At 33.6% G+C, this 8,893-nt stretch overlaps 1 long non-coding RNA gene across 1 annotated transcript; it reads left to right on the forward strand.

Moving 5' to 3' along the window:
• LOC114330603 (uncharacterized) lies at nucleotides 1–6,662 on the forward strand. Its single transcript, XR_003652504.1, has 2 exons — nucleotides 1–142; nucleotides 5,590–6,662. It is a non-coding gene; the product is annotated as an uncharacterized LOC114330603 (long non-coding RNA).
• The last annotated feature ends 2,231 nt before the right edge of the window (nucleotides 6,663–8,893 follow it).

Below are 8,893 nucleotides of genomic sequence, written 5' to 3' on the forward strand. Positions count from 1 at the left end.
AGAATCACCACATCCCACATTACACTACTATGACTTTGTTCAGTTTGTTGATTTTACCTGCTTCTAAATATTTACATTCAATGAATAATCACCAAGTTTTGAGTAATTTCAAGAAATATAGGAAAAATCTGTATTTTTAAAGGTATGTATCAAAATTGTTATACATATATAATTTAATAATAATGATAATAGTAAGAGTTTGGAGCAATATAACCTTTTCAAGTTTTTAATGTGGGGGACATAATTCACCACTATTATACAATTGATTGTATCTATCTATTGTTTTGTATAATAGGATATTGTTTATTAGATGTGGTTCATAGGTCTGGATCCCGCGTATGAAAAAAAAGTTGATTAATAGCAAGCTGAAAATTTGTTAATAGCTTAAGGGTGTCTAGTCCGATAAACTTTGATATATGCAAACACTGGAACAGGGGCAGTTTTAACTGTGGAACAGGTTAAAAACTTGGAACGGTCACACCACGAAAACTACACATGTATTTTGTCCGACAGAACAGACTTAAACTCTCCGAACAGAGATTAAACTCTCATGCAAAAATCAGACTGCTATTTTTCACCAAATGGGCGTTTTAATGAGTGGAACATGTAGAATATTTCAAATGACAGGAATTATGACAGGTGATAAATAACAGTCTGATTTTTGCATGAGAGTTTAATCTCTGTTCGGAGAGTTTAAGTCTGTTCTGTCAGACAAAATAAATGTGCCGTTTTCGTGGTGTGACCGTTCCAAATTTTTAACCTGTTCCACAGTTAAAACTGCCCCTGTTCCAGTGTTGGTATATATCAAAGTTTATCCGACTAGACACCCTTAAGCTAGTAACAAAATTTCAGCTTGCTATTAATCAACTTTTTTTTCATACGCGGGATCCAGACCTATCATGAGTGTAGGGATTGTCTTTGTCTTCGTTGACTATTATTACAATGTGTGATTATTTTAGACATCTGAAACAACTACTATTCTTATCGATTTCTTTAATATAAATCATCATCAACCTTTATGCGTCCACTGCTGGAGATAGGTCTCCCTCAGCTCTTTCCATCTGTCTCTGTCTTGTGTAGCTTGCACCTCCAGTTATTGATAACATGCTTCAGATTGGTGGTCCATCTTCTGGTTGATGGGCATCCTCCACTCTGTAGTGCTTCTTGTCATGGCCTCCACTCAACAATACGTTTTGTCCATCAGTTTTCTGATAATCTGGGAATGTGTCCTGCCCAGTTCCACTTTATTGAGGCAATTCTTTCGACAGCATCTGTTGTTTTTGTTCTACAATGTAGTTCGTTAGGGAATCAGTCTCTCAGGGAGACACTTAACATCTGGTGCTCCAGGGCCCTCTGAGTTACGCGAATCTTGTTCATTACCTTTTTTGTGAGTGTTAATGTTACTGCTCAGGGCTACTAACAGAGGCCCCCGCAGCAGGAAGCTTGCGGGGGCCCCAATATGTCAGGTGCCCCATCTTGTCGTCTAATAAATATATATGTAAAGATGTATTATTGTTATATTATTGAAAATGTATAATGAATCAACTACAGTATTGAAAATGAAGTTGCCTATCAGATAGATACAATGTATCGTATGTATTGTATGTATTACATAATAAAATTGTAGATATATTTGCTGATAGTAGTGCACGAAGAAAATTGTTCATCTCATAGAATAATACTATGTAATAATGTAGTCGTTTATTAATGTTCTTTCTATTTTATTCTACCAATAAAGATGAAAAATGTAAGTTGTCCTAAACAGTGCATGAATACACTAAATAGCCCAGTAAATGACTGTTTTGGAGTGAAATTATCAGCGTCACGACGTATTTGCCAGGCAATTTGGATTTAGATTCTACTTATCATCCACTTCAAAGTTGGAGTTGTGCCATTGGTTGCTTTTACTTGGGGGGTGAAAGTCACCCTGCAGTCGGGGGTGAAAAATATATGTTTAAAATAAGTCTGGAAATGGATAAATTGACTAAGTATGAGCAGATTTTGTTCTATAGAGCTTCTTTATCTAAGTCAATTCTTTTTAAGTGACTTGCGAGTGCAAATGTTTATTTTTCAACAAAAAACCAAGTGTTCAGGCGGTTTTTCGCAAATAACTCAAAAAATAAGTATTTCATCGAATTAAATATTATTGAAAAAATATTTTTAGCAAAAATGCAGCATATAAAAAACAAAAAAAAATGGTGTACCGTACCTATTCATGAAGTCTATTGACACAGTAAAAGTTGTAGCTCATGAAAATATTCGTTCAATTCGTTCAAATCACTTTTCGGGTAAAAATCATTGAAATTTTTTTTAATGTTTAAAAATGAGCTTTATTTCTATTTTTTTATAGCATTTTCATCGCATTTTATAGCAAGCTGGTAGCATCAAAACTAAGTGAGTTATGCTCAAAGTTCAAGGGGGGCTCAGAGAGCCCCCCTCAAGAATTTACAATAGTATAAATTTAAAATTTGCAGTACAAATGTTTTTGTTTTAAATACATATCTCGCTTCCTACGAGAAAAAATGTTTTTATCTTTGTGCTGAACGGTAGTGAAGGTTGTGCTGAACGAGGTAAAGTGTGAAGTAACCTAAGCTATGCATATATCATAAAAAAAGTTCATGCCCCCCCCCCCCCCCCCCGAAAATCGGTCTTGGATCCGCCCTGTATTATTGATACGAAAAATCTCAAAGAATAAAGAAATGAAGGTTTTGCTCTTTTATAAATATTTTAGTTTTATTTTGTTTTTGTGGAAAACAAAAATTGTTTAAGCCATTGGTGTTCACAATTTGCATACACTCGTAATTAGTGATTCGTTAGAGCCCTTTCAAATAAAACCTATTCAAAAATAGGCACTTTGAACCGGTGAAACTTACAGGCCATTTAAAAAGAAGTTAAGTAATTTTTAAAGCGGTAATGATTAGTTTCATTTTTGAGGTGCTAAATAGGGGAGATTTTCACAAGTTTTGTTTACCAAAAAATACTTTAACTGTATTTTGAGCGTACCTAACTCGCTTAGTTTTGATGATAGAAATTTGTATAAAAAGTAAAAATACCTAAAACTTATTTTAAACACTAAAAATTTTTAATGAGTTTTCCCCGAAAAGTTCTCCATTTTTTTGGTTATTTCATGTTGAAATATTCGATTTGGAATTTGACAAATAAGAACAATTCTTCATGAGCTACAAATTTGCATTTACTTGGTCGATAGACTTCATTTTTGTATAAGCTACATTTTTGCTACTTACTTACGAATAGGTACTTACTTTTTGAGTTATATGCGAAAACCCGCCCGAACACGTGGTTTTTTGTTGAACAGTGTCGAACATTTTCACTCGTAAATAACTCGAAAAGTAGTATTGACTGGACCACTTCGGTGGTGACATTGAAAATTACACGAGTTTTTGTGACACATGTCGCATTTAGTAATTTTTCAAGAGGGCCCCATTTCCAATTCTGCGGGGGGCCCCGACAGATTTTGTTACACCACTGTTACTGCTCCATAAGTGAGTACAGGTAAACCACACTGGTCAAAGATTTTCCTTTTTAGGCATGTGGTTAATATATGTAGTAGTAGTAAAATCACTGTATTTTACCTAAGGGGTTTCTACAGCCTCTGCTGCATTCCACATTTCAATCTCCACCTTTTTCAGTTAGTCCATTCTTCCTCATTTAAGGGTCTATCTCTCATTAATCCTCTGATTCCTTCCTTTCATTCTAATGCTGGTCTTACATGAAGAAAGGAAGGAAGACCAGCATCATAGAACGAAGGATCATGGTCTTCATTTCATGGAACATAGGGTGCATTCAGCAGACTCAAATGCTGACTATTGCTTAGTGATTTTCTGCTGAATGCCACATAAATTGTCGATTAGTTATTATTTGATGACTTATCGGTCGCCATTTTAAACATAGGTTTTGAAATATGAAATATGATTACTTAGCAAATCCAAATAAGATTGACTTATGACATGTATATTTTAAGTTATCTGTATCTTAAAAAACATTAATTGAAGGCAAGGAAGGCTGGAAGGCATATAAATCACGCTGATAAATATCTGAGACTGAGCTGCTTTGTTGGATTATTCTTTTGTCGCAAGAAATTCAAGAATTTAAAACTATGTATGAATGATATGGGGTTATTTATAAATTACCATTTCATAATAATTTTCATTTCTGTTCTTGGGGTGTCTTTCACGTATTTACAAATCATTTTGAAGAATTTGACAGTTGTCATAACCTATTTCGTATGTACATGAAAGTATACCATTCAGAAGAATCCTTAGCGATTACACATCGCTAAGTAATCCATTAGTCATCACCATCACAGTTTTCTGCTGAATGCAGCCATAGTTTAAGGTCTGAGGTCAGAGCATGTCAGATTCTCAATCTTATAAAGAATAACATCCTGTCCTGGGCTAGGGTATAAGGTCCCACCTGGAAATGTAGCATATGCAGCCATGGGGCTTCTTTTAAATTAGGATTTTGTATAACAGCAGAAGAAAAAAGCTAATTTTGGCGTCCCTTGAACAGGGGCGCCTGCCTACAGTGTATCCCTTGTTGGCCCATTATCACTGGCCCTGTGATAACAACACATAGATGGAGAAGAATAAGATATTTCAAATGTTTATACGTTTAAATAGAAATTCATTTTAAAATATAAAATATTTTGACAGTACAAATTAATTATTTTCCACTGATGTAGTTTTGTACTCATATAAGACAGAAATAGCATACTTAATTTACATCAAATTGCTAAAAAATTGTCTTTAAAATAGCTGATTTACATAAATTAGTGGGGTTTGTAGTCACATTTAGTCTATTTCTATAGTCGCATTTAGTCAGTCTATAGAGAGTGTTCACCCAGTATATGGTTGTTGTTGGTTAGAGGATTGCATGAGCCAGTGGTTATTTAAGCGCTGTTTTGATGTGTGCTATTTTCGTCACAAATTGTTTCTACCTGTAGAAAAACCACTTGTTGTATTATTTCTAGCATACAGTGTAAATATAGTTGTTGTGGTGGGTCAGGTTTATGAAGATACAGTAGAACCTCGATTATCCGTGCTCCTCGGGACCGAAGGGTGGCACGGATAATTGGAAAGCACGGATAATCCGAACATGTACTTCTTATGTATAATACATATGTACGTATACACATACATAATATGTACCTACCATAAAAAATAACAGAAAAAAATAAATCTTTCATTATGAGTCTCTTTTTCGTCATATAGAGTTTCCGTCAAGTGATTTACGATGACGCTATTTTGATAAAACCTTAAAAACGCAACTTGAGTAATAGAAAATCATAGCACGGATAATCCGCACCCGGATAATCGGGGTTCTACTGTATATTGCAAAGTGAAAGAATAAAAAATGCTTCAAAGCTTGCTGAAAATATTACGATAGGATAATTTTTGGGTATGCTGCTGTATGGTATGCAGTGAAGTGGTATGCATAAAAAAATCCAGAGTTGATTAGGATAGGGTCATATGATCAATTTAAGTGATAGTGTTATTTCTCATAAAAGTTATTGTACTATAAGATAATTAATATTTTATACGATTTACCAAAAAATATATATTTTTTTAGGTGACACTCTTTAGAATATGGCAGTAAAGAAGGTGAGGATCTGAGCCAAAGTAGAAAGATGTGAAGAACAGAAAAGACAAAAGAACTGTATATCTAGGAAATACTACCATAGACTATCAGACATTATTGGATACCAATTTTTAAATATGTTTCCAAATAGGCTGACACCAACAATTCAGTTTATTGTATGTAATTTTTTAAATTATGGATAGGTATCTACTCCAAGAGGAGGTCATAGACGCCAGGAGGTAAATCCAGATTTGGAACAAAGCGACACTTTGATTTGTGCAAGTATTGAGCAAATTCCCACCCAGTCAACATCTCATCTTAGAGAACAGTATGGATTTCTAAAGATTTTTGAAAAGACATGGATACTGTTCCTATAAGCTACATAAATCCTACGAACAATTCCCTGTGGATCAATATCACTGTTTACAATTCTGTCAAAATACAATGGAAATGTCACATCGAGATGAATATTTTTTGGAGAATGTTTTGTTCACTGATGAATGTTCATTTTCATTGCATTCAATAAACGCTCGATATTGGTCTCGAGACAGTTAATGATGGGGATGAAAACTGGTCCCCCAGTTAATGATGGAGATGAAAACTGGTTCATTTTTCTTTTTATAAAGAAAAATAAATCCTAAGATTTTCATCACTCTGTTTACCAAAACCTACCCATACCAACCTCTACTTTCATGTCAGCCTCCATTATCCCCCTTCCCAAATTATTTTGGCCAAGAATACCCTTATTTCCAAATCAAAACGTCTTTGAGAGGATTCAAGTAGATCCGTTGAGCTCTTTTCTTTAAAACAAGCCCTTATCCAAAAGGGTCCCGTGAAAATCATATTAATAGGAGAATATATAAAACTTTTCTTCCTAACATCAAAGTTGTTACTGACAAAATTCACAAATTAAGAGATTGATTTTGGAAAACTTGAAATAATGAAAATAGAATAAAATAATTTCACTAATATTTGTATAAATTATTGATTACCATGCTATTGCAGATTTTATTGTTACATTGTGACTGACATTTTATAATTTTAATAAAGACCTATTTTTCACACTTTTTGTTTCAATCAATAAGTAGTTAGATTGTAATTTTATACAAAATAACTTTTGGGTTGTTTCCAAAGGTTTTAAATCAAAGTTATTAGAAATATATGGTTAATGTTGTAGTTAACAACTTCTATTCTGTGCATAATAATATAATCATATAGGAATGTTTAATATAATCACTTTATTTGCCATCTTTTTCAAAAAGACAATGAGCAACTCTGTAGCAGAAGCTATAACAAACAAGTAAGATACAGAAGTAGGAATTCGACAAAATGAGACCCTGTAGGTAGACTACTGTCTACCCTGTGTACTTTTTAACAGCACTGCTCTAAATAAATTATAGGATATGATGACGACTTGGCAGTGGCGGGTCGGCAGTGCCGACCCACACATTTATGGACACATAGATTTTTTTAAATATTTAATTTGATCAGAGTTGATGATATTCGTTTCTGTGAAATAAAAAAAAATATCTGAGATAATACAGACTAAATTGTATTCATTGTTTTTAAAAGAATTCGATCGATCCCATACGTTAAGTGATCCCTGTGCGCTGTGCGTAAGAGACTTTTCAAAAATGATCCTATAGCCATGCACGCGATTGTGTGTTTTCGGCAAGCCGTCCCCAGATTGAAGATTTGCTTGTAATAAGAAGCTATGGAATATTAGCCGATAGGCAACCAATTATACATTTCCCGTACTATGTGAATGGCAAGTACGGCAGAAACCAATCTGCCGAGCGGTGATCTGCAAACGGTAGCAAGGTACGTACAGCCACGTACCTTGCTATCGCGCCCGGGATAAAATTATGAAATAGGTAAGTAGGTAGTTTTACGTCTTTTAATGATTGATATTGTAATTTTTTTAAGTTGTTAGGAATTACCATTTAGGTGACAGGGTGAATCGGAGGATTCGTTACATCAAGTTAATTATAGAGAACAAATAAAATTGTTTAACAAATTTTCTAATTTACTTTCTGACTCCATGACATTTAGCGGCGTACCTAAAACAGCACAGAATGAAAGAATCAATTAGTAGTTACATTTTGATGCTTTTCGGTGGAAGTAGACGAAACTACTGATAGAGGTAACATGTCATTCACAAGTATCAATTGTTCTTCGATCCGCGTTACGTCTAATATTTATGAGAGTTTTTAGGTTTTCAGACGTGAGTAGAAGCCATAAGACAGAATATATTTTTGGTGTTTTAAAGGACATATTAAAATTTTTTCTCTTAGGCGCCCGCCCCGGTTTCACCCCTATTAAGCGGTCCCCATAAGCGCGGTCCCAGATAGAGCGGTCTGAATACAGCGGTCCCCGTTTCAGCGGTGCCCAATTCAGCGGTCCCCATAAACGCGGTCCCCAATAGAGCGGTCTCAATAAGAAAATAATAATATGACAATGATAAGTAATTAGTTTTATTGTAGGATATTATTTTAATTAATTCTTGTTTGAAAATATACAGGTAATATTTAAGTATCTGGTATATACCCCAGTTAATAGGGAAAAAAAATCATCGATTTCACGTAAAGATGTTCTACAGGGTTTTCAAAGTTTTAAACGGTAGATGAGGGATAACTAATGATAATTCCGTGAAGATGTACAGCTGATTTTGCTTTTTTTTAACAATTGTAAAGAATGAAAAAAGCAGTTTTTTGACTATAAAACGTTTCTTGTACATTTTAGAGAAAAATGTTTCAAATAAATGTAGGTCTTTAAAAGTTCTTTAATTTGGTGGTAAGCATATTGTAATATATAAACAATTGACCGAGATAATTGCAAAAACCCCTCATTTTTGCAGTAAATTATAAATATTAATAACTTTATTTTTTGCACAATGACGTAAAATTTAATGACTTTAAATTATGTCAATTAATGAGTTATTTAAGTGACCTAAATTTCAACCAGATCGACCAAATAGTTTATAAGTTATTCAATTTGTTTATCCCAGAGAGCAATTGTTTATACAACTGTTCTTGCCCTACAGTGAATCTGTGAGATATTTAGCAGATCGCAGTCGATTATTTGAGACTTTAGTTTTAAGACGTATTAAAGAAATTTTAACATTTTATTGAAATTGTTATTAAAAAAAACTGTTTGAAAAAGACCTGACTTTTTAGCTTATAAACAATTAGAATAACTTAGATATTTTTTATGTTCCGTGCTTGCATGTAGGCTCAATGAAAAGCTGATAAAAAAATTCATATAAAAAAAGAAGAAATAATTTTATATGACAAAC

The sequence above is a fragment of the Diabrotica virgifera genome, chromosome 7 (genome assembly GCF_917563875.1).
Source record: "Diabrotica virgifera virgifera chromosome 7, PGI_DIABVI_V3a".
Classification (NCBI taxonomy): domain Eukaryota; kingdom Metazoa; phylum Arthropoda; class Insecta; order Coleoptera; family Chrysomelidae; genus Diabrotica; species Diabrotica virgifera.